The 16369-nt window shown below is 39.2% G+C and overlaps 1 protein-coding gene across 1 annotated transcript in view; it reads right to left on the bottom strand.

The window, feature by feature from the left end:
• Positions 1 to 11444, bottom strand: part of LOC121900042 (phosphodiesterase 4D interacting protein) — a 121885-nt gene extending 110441 nt beyond the window's left edge. The window contains exon 1 of the mRNA XM_042415943.1: positions 11260 to 11444. The gene's annotated coding sequence lies outside the window, so the exon portion shown is untranslated. The remainder of the gene's footprint in view (positions 1 to 11259) is intronic.
• Between the last annotated feature and the right edge of the window lie 4925 nt (positions 11445 to 16369).

Below are 16369 nucleotides of genomic sequence, written 5' to 3'. Positions count from 1 at the left end.
CAGACCCACCGCCCAAAAAAAAAAAAAAGCCAAGTTGAGAGTTTGTTGAAATCTTTCGAGCCAGTTTGTTTCTAACTCACACAGACCAAAGCGCGGAGTGACCACAGTCAGGCTGTTCGGCCGTGAGGCTCCCCGAGGAGCGAGCCAAGCACCCAGGCAGTCATTTGACGTGGCAGAGAGAACAGCAGCGGCAGCACAGAGAGAGAGAGAGGAGGTAAACACCACTGGGGAGCAAAGGTACACAGACTGCCTGGTTCAGCATGAAAGAGTGATCTGTTACAGCATGCTCCAAAACAGACGCTTCACTAGGTGTGTGTGTGTGTGTGTGTGTGTTTCAGCATGTGTCCAAACCACACTAACGTCTTCCTGTCATTGCTAGTAAAACAGTCACTAAACTGTCAATTGACTATTTGCCTCTGGGATTCTTTGAAGGCAGGGTGGAGCACAAAGAGGGCACCCATACATGTGTGTGTGTGTGTGTGTGTGTCTATGCAACCCCCTCCTCCTCCCCCTCCCCTGCAGGTGTGTGTATGACATGTTGGAGCAGGCTTCCAGCAGGTAAAACAGGGTATGAATCCAGACGCTAATCTCCCAAAAAAAAACAAAAAACACACATCCAGCTGCTCTACATTTCTGCCTGCAGGTCATGCACACACACACACAAACACACACAAACACACACAAACACACACACACACTGATCAGATCTTTCTTATAGACCACATTAGGTGAGTCTATTATGGCTCTCCTCACAGTGCTGCTCTACTGGCTAGATTCAAACAGACAGGCAGCACATTCATTCTGGTGGAGGGCAGCTTCAGGATCAAAGACAGACAGCGCCGACCAGGAGTCAGCGAGCAGCAGAAGTCCATGGAAATTCCTCCTCATTGCTTCTCTAAACAGGAGGGTGTGGTCTGCTGGAGCGTGTATGTGTGAAAAAAATATCCTGATTTGAACTGAGTTTTTGGTTTGAACTTTAATGACCTCACCGGTGGTTTTAAGGCACGTTAGTTCGTTACTGTACACCGATTCACAAATAATGGACAGAGCCTTCATTTACGTCAACCGGCGAGAGAAACAAGCCTGTATTTATGTGACCAGAGACAGGCCTCTCTGTGTGTTTAATCATATTTTTAGTAAGACGACATCCGTTCTTTAAACTCTCTGTGTAAGATTACAGCTGCTGCTGCTGTTTACTCTTACTACAAACACACTGTTTCACAAAAAACTTTCACATTAAAACACTTTCAGCAGTTCAGGGGACATAGTTGCGGCTATAATTGTGAAACATCTACAGGAAGTGTTGAGTATCATTAACTGTAGCTTAACACATGTAGAAAAAAGGCTAGAAAAGTGACCAGTCAGGTTAAAATGTGCCATTAATTATTATATAGAGATGTGTTTTTGATATAACTTGAATACTTTTCAGCAGTTTTTAGATTGATTTTGTGCCACACAGTCAGTGTTTAAGTTCAGTACACCCTTATCACCATATCTGGGTTGGTCAACAAGTCCTCCAAATTAAACAGCTAATAGGTAGTTTGACCATGTGACTCCAGAACACTCCAGAAATAGAAGCATTTTCTTACATCATGTCTGTACTTTCCAAAACTGTTACACAATAATGTTTTTATGAACCTAGATTTAGGTAAAGATCATGATCACTTTGTTAAAGTTAGAGAAACATGTGACATGGATTAAAGTTACTACTTCCTTAAAGTTGGGTAACCTTCGTTGTCATGGCTACAACAGTAACCACGGGGTTAAGATTAGGATGATTGTGGTTCAGTTTTTTTTTTTAAAAAACTGTCCCGACTCACAGTTGGAAACAGGAAATGAACAGCGATCTCCTGTGGTTATAACCTCATAGTAATGATCTTCAATAAATTATTATCTGTAAGGTGCAAAAATAGCATAAAAAGTAATGTAAAGTTTTTGCAGTTAACGGACTAAAGCTTGCATTTAAATAACTAATAGTAGATGTTTCTGAACCCAAACAGCTGGAGCATGTACGAGTAAATGTTTTTTGCAAAATACATTTTAGATTCAGTACAGTGTGTAACCTGGAGTCTGCAAATAACAGATGTCTAAAATGTTGAACCCAAAGGGTCAAAATTCAAGGAATCTTTTTCTGTCTGTCTCCACCAGTGCAGAAGTAACCTCACATACCTGCCTCACATTCCACACATGCAGCCGGTGCACTCAGGAGCTGCAGCCTGAACCAGCCGGCCTGCGGTCCTGCAGGTCTGAGGTCTGACTGAGAGCCAAACACACGTTATGTAATCATAGAAAACAACAAACCTTCACTCTTTGTGATTTACTGCTCAGTTATTTTGAGTGTTGGATGTTTATCTCTGTGTTTATACGTTGGGTTTTAAATCTAATCTGGGTTCTCTGTCTGGTGGTGGCAAAGGTACACAGAAACTGAAGGGAGATGATTAAAGGGGACATTTTTTGGGGGGGATTTTCTGTTATTTATATCCTGCTATGATGTCAGATGTTTAACAGTCAAAAGTTCCAAAACTTGAGGGGAATATATGTAAAAATCAAGCAGCAACCTGAAAAATGAAGCCAGTGCAGAAGTGCCAAAAACTGCAGTTCCTCGAATGGCCACTTGAGGCTCCAAAAGTGAGTCAATCCCCATAGACCCCCATGTTAAAATGACCAACTTTACAGCAGAAATAAACATGTTTACAGCCTGGTACAACAAACGTTTTTTACCCCTTTCATGTCAACTGTACGAGGAATGAATTTTTTTATAACTCAGCCGTTTAAATGTTATTAAGCCGTAAAGTTATGCATAATTAAGGATGTGGCTGCTTTGAGTGACAGGTTGCTAACCGCTAGGTGGCTTGTTTCAGCAACCAGGCTTCATTCAGCCCATCTCAGCTGCACCACTTTGCCCATTTTGGATTAGCCGGAGTCAGGCGCTGCCAAGACTTTGAGCTTCAAAACCGCTCTTCAGAAACCAATGTGTGACGTTATGTTGGCTACATCCATATTTTTCACAGTCTGTGGCAAAAATGCTCCCGCCCAAAATTGGCCGTCCATTCTATAATCTTTGTTGCTGAGGTTGTTCGCCTTGTGTTTGTTGTATTGTCATATTTAAGATCGGACCTTAAAAGGCCTTAAAGAGACAGGAGCTAAAACGACCTGTATCAGACAGAGGCTGAACTGAGGGGCTGCATAGAGGACCAGTAGAAGATAAATAATTTTAACTATAACTGGAAATCATGCAAAGATATTCCAGTAGAGACCCAGAATATATGTGCATAATATGTGTCCATTAAGACTCTAATCTTTGCTATTTTAATGTGAAATTCTGGATAGTTTTACCTCTTCAAAGCTTTAAAAAAAACTATATAATATGAAACAATTATATAGAAAAGTTAGCAAACGCCTGTTTTTAGAGTCGCTACTTCTGAAGCCTTGGATGTAAAGTAAATGCAATAACTTCTCGCTCATTGTAACTGTTTTCTTATCATTCCTTCTTTTTATGTTCTTTTTTGTAACATTTTTATTTTAACATGCAAACATCAGCCTTTTAAAATGAGTTTCAACAGGTTTTCGCTGTTTGTATCACTTCACTCCATCTATAATGTTCAGACATTACTTCTCTGTTCAATATGTATATAAATACATACATAATTTCCCCTCTTTTATTTAACTTTATTCTATTTTAAGTACCACTTACCCCTCACTGCCAGGCTGATTCTTCCACCAGGTAAATCTGTTTTCTCCAGATGTTATAAATAGTAAAGTATAATTGAACTCTGCTGCTATTTAGACTTTTTTTGTCAGGACACAGTCACTCTTTTGAGACGTAGGTGTGCAAGCGTGCGAGTATTTTACACTGTGGTCCAGTTTAGTGAGGAGGTCGTATTAAAAACGTGAGATCAGATTCATTTGGATGAGTTCATGTTTTTATTTTAATCTGAGACAGAGACAGAAACACTGACACCAGCTCAGTTTATTCAGGATTTCAATCAGTCAAGAAGGGTGTGACAGCTTGAAGGTTCTTCTGCTGAATTTCTGACACATTTCATCACTGAGTTTAACCGAGGTACGTGATGTTAGAAAACTCATGAGACAGATTGTTATTTCAGTCTGTCCTTTCAGCTTCCTGACTCATAGAAGGAAGGGAGGGGGTTACAGTAAGAGAAGAAGAAAAACAGTGAAGAGACAGACATGGAATGAAGAAGAAGAGTCTGCTGACAGAACACAACTACACCCTTTAATTATCCTGATCACACCTTTCCCCCGACGATACCCGCTTCTCTCCTCGTCATCTCCCACAAGCTCCTCTTCCTCCCTCACATCCTTCTTCCTCCCGTCCTCTGTTTTAGAAAGCTGTCGTCCAGCCGACAGCCGTCACACACAACAGATCATCATCCAAACGTTCTGACCACAGACCAAATACTAAATTATTTTAAAGCTAAACTAAAAGCAATGACACACAGGTAAGTCTAGACTTTACTACCAAACAAAATCAGTCGGGTTGTTGGTTGGTCTTTTAAACTATATTTGCCTCAGGATGACTTGTAATAACTCTTCTGATGTTTCATCTGGTGCTAAATTTATCCAACACTTTGGTTTAAAACAAGTGACATTCCCATCAGCTTCACCTGTCTGTGTTTAGTGCATGTCAGCAAATTTTATCATCATAAAATATGTGGCTCCCAAATTTACTGAACCCCCTCTTTAAATGTACAATATGTAATTTCAGCCGCTAGGGGTCTCTCAATCAAAACAATAACAAAAGACAGAGTGTGATGAATACTAATTAAAGCTGTTTGACCTAAAAAAATCAATATTTCTCCGACGATGTTTGGTGAGCATCGGACTTCCTGGAGGGGCTGTTAGCCGAGCTGCTGCTAACGTTTGCCCAGTTTATTTCTCTGATAACTTAAGATCCAGACGTCCAATGACTAAAATCCTTCTTCCGGCTAAAAGATATAGTTAAAAGCGACCAAAATTTATCACAAAAATGTGGCTTAAAACTGAATAAAAGTCAATTTATAACAGTTTGTGTGGAACAACCACAACGCCGATGTATTATCTTGTATGTGTGTAAGTTACTCTTTGGTAGAGTGCTGCATGTTTCTGTCTGTGTATTTTTCACTTGAGCTTCTGTTGTGAAAATAACAAATTAAACTTAAACTTGCACGGAGTTTGTAAGAATAAAAGACATCAGGGTCTCCAGATATATTGGCAATAAACTTGAGAGCAGGATAGACTTCATATTATATATCAGCAGTGTTAGCTGGACATGTTTTACCTGCTGCTGTGGTCTTTATGTTAATCTGACAGCAGTCAGTTCAACCTTGTTAGATTGTTGTCATGACTTTTACGTGTTACGTACGTTACGACATGTTAAGTTGCCATCAAGTAAAGGGTTGAATGTGTGAAGGGAGCTTATGATCCATCCAACAGTTTGCTCTCCTTTACAGCGTCACTGAGCTGCAAGTATTACTTTAGACTCTTAGTCTTGTTTTTCAACAATTTTTATTTGAGTATTCAAGTTTCAGTGTTTTTTTTCTGACTTGCAGGAGGTAAAATTGCATTTACTGCCTAAATCAGCCATGATTTCACATGCTGGCGCCCCGACATGACCGCAAGAACGAATTTTCAAACTTCTAAACCCTGAAATCCTGAGATCATTCTCATGATTACCAACCCGGCTGCTCTGTGATCAGTTAATACCGAAGGATAACCAGGGGGATGAGATGTCTAATGTCGGCGAGGGTCTGTTGCTGTCTCTGCATGAAGTGTCAGTTTTATATTTCACTTACAAGGTTTTAATCCTGGCGATGGAGAAGATTTGAATAACTGCACCCGACATCAGAAACTCATTTGAGCAACATAATCTCGCCTGGAGAAACTTTATGTTTTTCAGCATCCAACATGAGATTTAGAGGTATTTTTTTGAATCTCTCCCCACTAACATCTGTAGAGAATGAGGCACAGACCTCCTCTCTCTCTCACCCTCTGATTAGAACCAGGGCTTGTGTACCTTTCCTCTGTTGGGAGAGATGTAGTTGTCTAATTAACTGTAATTTCTGTACAAGCTGTCAGCTGTGAGAATCTTTCAGATTTTCTGTGGTGTGTTTACAAGGCCAAGAGTCTGTCAGTAGAGAGCTGGAAGCAGTTTTTCAACACACATGTAGCCAAAAAACATCTAAGAAACATCAGGCTGGTGTGACACTTATCTAACAGAAACGTGACGATTTCACTGTAAAAATGCACAAAATCTACATTAAAACACAAACATAGTTGCAGTTGTTTTCCATATAATCTACAGGCAAAAGTCAAATGTATTTATTATTAATAAGCATCATACCAACTCCTGACCAAGGCTGACTTCACCTAACACCATTTTTACAAATAATCAATAGCTGAGTGTTGTGTTTTGGCTCAAATAACAAAAATCTGACCCATAATCACTCAGTTTAAAACCTGAGGGCTCATCCAAGACTTTTCTGTTTGTCAAAACCTTTTATTAAATTGAATTTGTGACTATCTTGCATTGCATTATAATTTTTATTCTCCTGTTTTTTAAATCTTCTAGCATATTTCACTCTTTTTTTATATCCATATGTGTATTTTTATATTGTTTTGTGTTTGTTTTATGTCTCCTTGTTGCTGAAAGGTGCAATAAAAAAATAAACTTGCCAAGTAGTCAATACAGTAAAAGCAGCAATATCATGATGGAAAAACACTCTGTAGGATGTAAAAGTCTCATAAGTAGTAATAAGTAGTGAGTAATTTCTACATCTTATGCAATAAACCCCCTCTAACGACTATTGAATTATCTAAAACATGCTGCGTCAGCAAGACTGTAATGAGGCTGATTTTCTAATTTCATTAAAAGTCGACACTTTGGTGATATTTGGTTTTGATTGGGCGGTGATGATACTGTAAACAACATATCGATAGCCGAAGAGAGAAACCTCCTATCTGAAAAATGCACTTTTTTGAGAAAACTAAAAAAAAAAAAACTTGTTGTTTTCTTGCAGAATGCTATTTGTTAATTTGGAAATAAAAAGAAGCTAAAAAGGGAATAAGATAGATAAAACCAGAGAATAAAAGTAACAGTGCAGTGTAACCATACAAACCATGCAAATAACCATACAAAGATACCGTAAACAACACCACATAATATAGTAATATAGTCCACAAACAGTGTGTTATGTATTGGTTATCGTTAACAAATAGCATTCTGCAAGAAAACAACATGTTTTTTTAAACAAGTTTTCTCAAAAAAGTGCATTTTTCAGATAGGAGGTTTTGCTCTTCGGCCATCGATATAATATAAAAGTCTGCTCACTTGGTAATCAAAGTATATATCTAAAATAAACTATTTATATTGCGATTAATAGTTTAAATAGTTTAGTTTCACTGTAAAACCTTGAATCTCAACAAGTATTTGGGGAAATTTAAAGAGAGAAAGAAAGAAAGAAACCAGGAATAAAAGAGGGAAATAAATAAGGAAGGACAGAAGAAAGTTGTTTATGAATTAATATTTATTATGAGTTTATGTCATGTTCAAAGTGTAATCCAAATCTGTGAAGTAATCAGTAATTTCCAGCCATCACACATATATCTAGTGGAGTAAAAAGTGTTAATTTTCCCTCTGAAATGTAGAAGAAATGGAAAGTAACACAACCACTGCAGTAAAAGATACTGAAATATTAGTTCTTAATGCTAAAAGTTTTGTATCTGCTTCAATGCTCATGAATCCACGGTGGGATTCAAGATTCAAAAAGCAGGTTCGTTACTGTCTGTTATTTGAATGAATAATCACATCATAGACGAGCAGAAGATGCCAGTGGGGAGTCAGGTTATATTTTTCCAGTCTGGTTAGTGCTGAGTCGAGGTAAAACCAGGTCAAAGTACAGCACAGAGATGATTGAGATGCTTTAACAAACAGGACTGAACTTCTGCCAACATGACCGGGGACTGTCAGAGAGTTACTGTCCCGCAGTGGCTTTTTCATCTGTCGACTGTATGTGACGCATTAATCTGTGACCGACGATCGCCTTAAGGCAAATACGGTTTGCCTGAATGCACCGATAAATAATATACATGCACATAATGCTCACTGAGACCAAATCTGAAAACACTGAAAGGACAAAACAATAAGAAAACAGCTTAAAAGATTTATTATTTCACACTTATAACATGTCAGACTCACGATGGACGCAGCAGAACCAAAGATTTTACTTGTCAAAACCTGGCGCCTACATTACCCACAATGCAACTTGACTGTCCACAGCTCAGTTTGGAGGCTTGGGGCTACTAAATTTTATTCAGCTGCACTTACAAAATGTCACAGCAGCTGGTGTTTTCTTCATCGTTTCACGCTGTATTATTCATGCTCCCGATTGGGAAGAATCATCCAAACGCATTATGTGTTTTTTCACTGTTACGCAGATGATACACAGATCTACCTCCCACTCAATTCCCAAAGTCAGGCCGATGCAACTCAATTACAAAACTGTCCTCAAGACATTAAAGACTGGTTAGCTCATAACTTCCTTCAGTTAAATGAGGACAAGACAGAGATCATACTCTTTAGCTCCTGAACATCATACCGCTGATATTACCACCATCACCTCTCCACTTGCATCAGAGCACATGCTAAGAACCTGGGTGGTAAATTCTGTTGTCAGGTCCAGCTTCTTCCTCTGACCTAGAAAGAATCATTGATGCATTAATATCATCCAGGCTGGACTACTGTAACTCCCTCTGGCTATGCATCTCTCAGGCTACCATTTCCTGCTCACAACTAATCCACAACGCTGCTGCCTGGTTATTAATAAAGTTCAAGAAACAAGACCACATTACCCCTATCCCTGCATCCTTACACCGGCTCCTTATTCATTACAAGAAAACCTTCAAAATTCTTCTAATTGTCTATGAATCTCTCCATGTTCTCACCCCTACTTATATCTCAGAACTTCTCACCTCTTACAGCACCACCAGACCCCTCAGATCTTCCCACTGTGGCATCTTGGGTTTTAATTTGTGTTTAAACATGTTTCTATTTTAATTTTGCTCTATTTTTTTTTTTTTTTGCAATGATCTGTTATGCACATATACGTCTTTATCAAGCGGCAACCTCCGAGGCTGTAAAATGACGCCAAAGTGGAAGTGCCAAAAACTGCAGTTCCTTGAACGGCCACTTGAGGCTCCAAAAGCGAGTCAATCCCCATAGACCCCCATGTTAAAATGCCCAACTTTACAGCAGAAATAAACATGTTTACAGCCTGGTACAAAAAACAGTTTTGGTCTCTGTAGCTAATTTCCCCTTTCATGACAACTGTACAGGGGGGTGAATTTTTTTATAACTCACCTGTTTAAATGTTATTAAGCCATAAAGTTATGCATAATGAAGGAAATGGCTGCTTTGAGTGACAGGTCCGCCAGCCACTTGGTGGCTTGTTTCAGCCATTTGGCCCGCCTCTTTGCTCATTTTTGATTGGCTGGGAGTTAGGCAGAGTCACGTATTGCCAAGATGGCGACGGCCGGAGCGGCTCACTTTGAGCTTCAAAACCGCTCTTCAGAAACCAACGGGTGACGTCACGGTAACTACATCCATACTTTTATACAGTCTATGGTCTTTATGCTTGTATGTGTATACACACTCCTGTCTTTGTGAAGCACTTTGGTGCAAAACCTGTTTGCTTTTTAAACTGCTATTCATTGACTCTCACTTTACATATTCAAACAGCTTTATTGATGGACACAGTAAAAAAACAAAAAAAAAACATATTCTCAAAGACTGGAAGACACCAACTCCACCGTGCTTTAGTGACTGCATCATGTTGTTGCCAATTTACTGCTGAACAACCAAAAGTCAAAAGGTCCAAAGCTGCTGACCTGAATTTATTTCATTTATCAGTATCACAGCTGATCCATCAAAACAAACAAACAAACAAAAAAAACATATTCTCAAAGACTGGAAGACACCAACTCCACCGTGCTTTAGTGACTGGCTGCATGAACTTGCTTTGGTTATCCACATGGAGAAACTGTGATTTGAAAAGGTCTACATAGATGGGATGAATCTTGGGGTCCCTTTTTTTGCAATATCTGGACTCAGTTTAACCTTATTTGTATGTATTTGTAGATTGGGTCCCTTTTTAAAAAAAAAAAAAAAAATTGTGGGGCTGTGATTGATAGTCACTTGTGGATAATATGTGCTGCTATGTGTTTTTATGTCCTTGACACGTGGCCAGGATGAACTTTTCTTACTTACATTACTTGTATTCCTCTTCCCCAGCTGGTGTGTGTGTGTGTGTGTGTGTGTGTGTGTGTGTACAAGTTTTAGTTGGATTTTGGGTATTGATTTCTATGTTGTTTATATGTTGCTTTGTATAATGTGTCAATAAAAATAATACACAAAAAAAGAATGTAACCGCTGTGAAACAAAACAAAAGTGCTATATAAATAAAATTGGTTGGTTTGTAGTCGTTAGTCGTAGCAGCTGTCACATTGTGAGAATTTGGTCTTAAATATCAGATTTTTGTCTCAGGTTGTCCCCGGTTGTCTCATAGTGAGATCTAGGACACTGTTTTGGATTGACAATTGAAGATTTCACCACATTTCTCTCATGATTGTCAACTTTCCTCTCAGATGGCCCAAAATCACACAGTGTAAAGGGGCCTTTAGTATGATGCAAAGATTTTAACAGTGTTGGTGTTGCATCATGTTGTTGCCAATTTACAGCTGAACAACCAAAAGTCAAAAGGTCCAAAGCCACTGACCTGAATTTATTTCATTTATCAATATCACAGCTGATCCATCAAAAAAACAAACAAACAAAAAAAAAAAAACACCAGGATGGTCCTTTAAATTGAAGCAGACAGAACTCTTCACACACACACACACACACACACACACACACACACTGGGCCTGCTGGGTGTCACACAGCCCAGCAATCAATGAATCGATACTGAACAGGAAACCGTTATTGGCTCAGAATAGTCAGACTGTGACACCTCCTGCAGACCCATCAGACAGCTGTCACGCACTAACAACATCAACACTCCGGATCCTGGTTCACAGTGAACCACAACACAACGGAGCCCGCCGGGAGGGTAAATGACAGCCATAAACACAGTGCAGGTCGCTGCAATAAAGCGACAAAATGCTCAAATAAATGCATCGTTTGCTGCTGTCTAATTCTCTGAAATAACAGCATGATGTAATATGAAACATTGCAGCACACAGTGAAGCTGAAGATGCCTGATTACCTCTCAGTTCCTGACTAGTGTTGTGCGTCGCGGTGACAGCAGCGGTCCCCTCTCCATCTTCTTCAAATCACGGAATCCCCTCGCGCACATCACCGGACATCACCGACTGTAATCCTGTAATTAACCATCCAGGTCCGGTTACAGCAGCCGGGATCCATCCGCATCCAGCATCCCTGATGATCACCTCGATCTGGAGTCAGAGATGCTGCTGCTGCTGCTGCTGCCGCCGATGCTCCCGTTTCAGCTCATTGGTCGGTAACAGAGAGGAACCCACCACCACCACCAACAACACCCCCCCTCCGCGACCCAATAAACGGCAGACTGGATTCCCCCCCCCCCCCCCCCCCCCCTCTCCTCCCTCCCAGCGGTGCGGTGTACCCAAACATCAAAGGAGAAGCCTCGTGATGCGGAGGTGGAGGGGGGGGCTCGTGCGCTCGTTTTGGCTCACAATCATGTGAGAGGAGCATCAGTCAGTGACATGAAACGTGTTGAAAGAGGGTCAAGACAAAAGATCAGTGGTCTGCCTGCAGGGGTGACAAGATGTAAACAGATGGGACCTCTTCATCTGATTGATACTGATCTCATTAGGAGCCAATATCTTCTTCAATTTAAACCCTCCAAAGTTTAGGTAAATTAAAATAAAATGATAGGTTTTACTCCACCACATTAGCCTGCAGCTCATGCTGTAGAAGAATTATTAAACCATCTTGCAGGTAGATGCAGAAAATAACTTCATAACAGTGAATAAATATAAAAAAATGAGTTAATCAAAGGAAGTCTCTATAACCTGGAAATTAGACCAATTACACAAACAAAAAATGAATGAATAACTGGAAGCCTCTTGCTTGCAAAATGTGAAAATATTTATTAAAGCTTCAGTAAAAAGCAGATTTATACTGTACTGCATATAGCTACAGTTTTGAGGTGCTTGTACTTGAAGTATTTCTATTACATTTTCCACTTTTACTCCCACTGCAGATGAAATATTGCTGTTTTTTTTATTCTACAAATACTACATTCATCTGACAGCTGCTGTTAGGCCTCGATTTTACAAAGAAAACATTTCAGCTCATAAAATACGTTGCATTCTTATAGATTAAACTGAAATGAAGTAGTTAAAATTGGCTCCACTTCATCAAGATGCTGCTTAGACAGTAATGTATCAGTAATAATGATATATAATTATATAACTGTGACCTCCGTTCAGTGACTGAATGAAGAACTCGATCCGTCTTTGTCATTTCATTTTTTCATGTTCTGCTTGTTATGTTCCTTCTTCCCTCCATAATATGTGATATGATCATAATAACATCATCTTTCTCTGTCTGCTGTGGTTTTTCATATTTTGTGTCTTTCTCTATTTCCATCTCTCTCTCTCTTTTTTTTCTTTTCTCTTTCATTTCAAAGATCCTCATCCCTCCTCAGCTCTCCCACACAGCAGGCTTCCCTCCAGATGAACCCCAGCCAACCTTTGCTTTTATGTCACCTGGTGGCCAAATGGTGAACTACACCTCTTTGGGTTTCTTATTTCATGCACGCTTAAGTGTGTGTGTGTGTGTGTGTGTGCATGTGTGTGTTTACATTAATGAATCAAATAGTTGTGTGTATGAGACGACCAGTGTGCACATGTGGGTTCAATGTGTTTTCTGACAACACACACATACATACACACATGCATGTATGTACACATACACAAGGCATGATTAGACAGGCAATCAAACATTTAAACCTTCTTTGTGCTTGTAAACGCTGCCAAAAAGTCTGCCGAGAGAAAGAAAGAAGGTGCATAAAAAAGAAACTGAAAATAAACTGAACTTTTGCTATAATTTCAAGAAACTGAAATGAATTAAAAATCCCCTCCAGACGTGTTTGAAGACATATAAAAATACTCTGCTCTGACTTATAATTTGTCTCTGATATGATTTTTCCACAAAAAAAAAAAAATTTGAAACATGAAAATGACATCTCCTCCTTCTCCCACATGTGAAAATCAAGAATCTATGAATATGCAAATATTGTTCAATATCAGAAATTTTTTTCCTCTTGGACACAAAATGTTTCCTCCTTCACTGTAAAGTTCTTTCTCAGTGTTTGTATCTCTGGAGGCTTCAAGTTTCCACATCACACTTGTGTTAAGTTCCATACTGGACCACGACGGGCTCCAAACTAGCTGTGATGTCACAAATGATGCTCATAGGTACCTTTGTTAAACTGAGATTTAAGGTGATCACAGAGAAAACTTTCCTCCTTCAGTAGATGAATGTAAAAACAAACTCTGCACATTCATCATTCTGCACAGAGGAGGAGAGAACAAACATCCAACTGAAGGAACAAGAAGAAAAACAGATTTCTGAGTGGAGGAGGACTTGGAAAGAATACAATTATTTGCTTTCTTTCTTGAGAGTGAGATGTTGAGACAGATTTCAACCTCATGTCTGAGTAAAATGCAGAGTAGGAGTCAGGATGTGGTTAGCCTAGCTTAGCATAAAGACTGGGAGCAGAGGGAAACGTCTAGCACGGCTCTGTCAAAAGTTCAAAAATACACCTACCAACACCTCTAAAGCCCACTAATTAACCTGCTGTATCTTGTTTAAAGAGAAATTTAGTACATGTTGGAATTATTTCTTGGCTGATATGATTGTTTCAACAAGCAGATACAGAATATTTATAAGTGAGGTTATCAGTGAGGAGTTCCTCTTGTTCATTTTAAAGCTACTTAAACCTGCAATAACTGATGTTTTGGCCACTTGCTTTCAGCAGAAACAAGTAACAACTCTGACGTATCATCAGCTTTCAAGTTGACATGTTGAACTTGTTAGCAAACAGTTGCTAATTTCCACATCCAGCAGTTATGGAGCAACATTATCATTCATTTGGAGTCGTGTTTCTGTCCACCTGGTGATTGTAAGTCCAATATTCACTCTCTTTTAGCTCTGTTTTTACTCTCTACCAACTCCTGAGGGAAATATCTGGCTCTTTAGCTGCTAAATGCTCCACTATGTTCACCAACTAGTCAAAACGACGCTATGAGAGCGCTGAGAGTGAACCAGAACAGTAAAGTTGCAGAGCTGAAACTCACTATAAAGCTCTGTAAAGCTGAGAAGAGCTGCAGGGTCTGTAGGTTCATCAATATGAGCCATTTGATACAATTGTATCATAAAAAAATATATGTTACAGCTGCTTTATATGTTTATTTATGGTAAAAATCAATGTGTGTGTCATACACTGGCCTACTGTAAATTTACATCCTTACATGAATGGAATGATGTGTTGTGGGTGTGTTTCTGTGTTGGTGAGTGACATTATGTTTATGAATATTTGTGTTGCATACTCGTGTTGTAGAAAGCACTCAACCCTCTCTTCACTTTCCTGCTATGTTTGTTTAAATTTGTCATGATCGTGTGTGACGTGACGAATGAGGTCGAGACATTTCGGCTGACTGTTAATATTAGCTCATTCCTGCACCCAGAGCTGATGTAGTGATCAAAACCTTCATCGCTGGAGGAAACACGCCGCCTGGCACTGATATCCATCAGAACACAGGTGTGTCCGTCATTACACACACACGTTACACAGCTGTTCAAAAGCGTTATTTTATATTCTTATCTCTCACTCCTGAATCTTTCATTTTTTGTACCTCACATCCCATTAATGTCACTGCAAGTCCCACTTTCTTTAAAGAGGATATATTCTGCCTTTTGTGATTTTCTGTGATTGATTTTCTGTGATTTATATGCTGTTATGATGTTAGATTTTAAACATGATTAAAGTTCCAAAACTTGAGGCAAACATATGTAAAAATGCTCCGTGCAAGTCAAAAGTCAGAGCTTCAACCTCCTCCGAATGCTTCATTTGCAACGTTACCTCTGCTTCCTCCTCCCGATGACATCAGATCATTTGCACATGCTCACAAACAGCCACTTGTTTCATAGTCTTGGTTGCTAAGGCGGTTGCTAAGGTGTTTCCATGTGTTGTCATGTTGTCCACTTACATATTTCAGATCTGATTCAGCTCCAACATGTACGGATGGATTTGAGAAGTTGACATTTGGAGTAAAGAAGGAGAAAAAGATGTGAAATCCTGCTTCTATAGCTATATAGCTTCCTGAAACTGACCAATCAGAACACACTCATCAGGAGGGCGGGGCTTAAAGAGACAGGAGCTAAAACGGCCTGTTTCAGACAGAGGCTGAACTGAGGGGCTGCATAAAGAGCCAGTATAAGATAAATATGGAGTTTTTAACTGTAAATCATGCAAAGATATTCCAGTAAAGCCCCAGAATATAAACATAGAGGAAATGTGCATGATACATATTCAGATGACTGTGTTTGTTGAGTCACTAACTGTTGAATGATCTTAATGTCACTGTTTTTGATGATGGTGATGAAGGTTTAATAATGATAAATTACAGCATACATAACTGCTACTTGAAATGAAAAGATTTTCTAACTTATGACTCAAAGTATTTTCACAATAACAAAACAAATCAGTTGTAACCACATTACACATTACAATTTCTAGAATTGGATTCATGGTTGAAAACTTTTAGGCTCTCGGAGTCCTGGATCAGTTACTGGCAAAAGCTCCTGTGTTGATACCTTATTTATTCCAGCAGGCAGGCAGACAGGCAGGAAAGGCCAGAATTTGCACATGAATAAATCTGAGTGGAAAAAATACTCAAAATATCACAAAAATGTTTTTACACTGACAAAAGTTGGTTGGTTTTCCTGGTCTTCTTATTCTGCTGAGATTACATACAACATGCTAACATGCTAAATGTTAACATACATGCTACAGGTTCAATGCGTTCTTCACTAAATGTTCTGGTCTAAAGGTCAGCATGTGGGAACATGTCAACATGTTTATGTTTACCTGTTGATGGAGCTTTGCTATCAGTCCTCAGGCTAATAAATGCGCCCCATACTTATTACTGTAATGGATGAAAATGATACAGATTTTCTCACCTAACTCTTGATAGGTCAGCAAATAAGCTCATTTTCCCCTAAAAGAATGAACAAAACCTTAAAGCTATAGTATGTAAGTTTACTTGTATTTTTTTAGTTGAAATATGCTCCAAAGCAGATTTTAATGTGTAGTGGAGTTGTTAAAG

The sequence above is a fragment of the Thunnus maccoyii genome, chromosome 7, assembly GCF_910596095.1.
Source record: "Thunnus maccoyii chromosome 7, fThuMac1.1, whole genome shotgun sequence".
In the NCBI taxonomy this organism is placed as follows: domain Eukaryota; kingdom Metazoa; phylum Chordata; class Actinopteri; order Scombriformes; family Scombridae; genus Thunnus; species Thunnus maccoyii.
The sequence above is the reverse complement of the archived record's forward strand: the minus strand, read 5'-3'. Positions and strand labels throughout refer to the sequence as shown.